The sequence below is a fragment of the Arachis hypogaea genome, chromosome 3 (assembly GCF_003086295.3).
Source record: "Arachis hypogaea cultivar Tifrunner chromosome 3, arahy.Tifrunner.gnm2.J5K5, whole genome shotgun sequence".
Lineage (NCBI taxonomy): Eukaryota > Viridiplantae > Streptophyta > Magnoliopsida > Fabales > Fabaceae > Arachis > Arachis hypogaea.
Window position 1 is genome coordinate 94,201,202 of NC_092038.1, and position 654 is coordinate 94,201,855.

The window sequence follows — 654 nt, forward strand, 5'->3', positions numbered from 1 at the left end:
ATCATGTTGACCTGTTGAGTCAACACTTTGTTCTGAGCCATTATGGCATTCAGAGCATCAATTTCAAGAACTCCCTTCTTCTGAGGGACCCCAGTATTCACGGAATTCCTCTCAGAGGTATACATGAACTGGTTGTTTGCAACCATGTCAATGAGTTCTTGAGCCTCTTCAGGCGTTTTCTTCAGGTGAATAGATCCACCTGCAGAATGGTCCAGTGACATTTTCGAAAATTCAGAGAGACCATAATAGAATATATCTAATAGGGTCCATTCTGAAAACATGTCAGATGGACATCTCTTGGTCAGCTGCTTGTATCTTTCCCAAGCTTCATAGAGGGATTCACCATCTTTTTGTTTGAAAGTTTGAACATCCACTCTCAGCTTGCTCAGCTTTTGAGGAGGAAAGAATTTATCTAAGAAGGCAGTGACCAGCTTATCCCAGGAGTCCAGGCTATCCTTAGGTTGTGAATCCAACCATATTCTAGCTTTGTCTCTTACAGCAAAAGGGAAAAGCATGAGTCTGTAGACTTCAGGATTAACTCCATTCGTCTTTACAGTATCACAGACTTGCAAGAATTCAGTTAAAAACTGATAAGGATCTTCAGATGGAAGTCCATAAAACTTGCAGTTTTGTTGCATTAATGCAACTAGTTGA

At 40.7% G+C, this 654-nt stretch overlaps 1 non-coding gene across 1 annotated transcript; it reads left to right on the top strand.

Annotated features, from left to right (window-relative positions):
* Positions 1-279: 279 nt before the first annotated feature.
* Positions 280-383, top strand: LOC112793540 (small nucleolar RNA R71). The gene has a single exon (XR_003198229.1). It is a non-coding gene; the product is annotated as a small nucleolar RNA R71 (small nucleolar RNA).
* Positions 384-654: the final 271 nt, after the last annotated feature.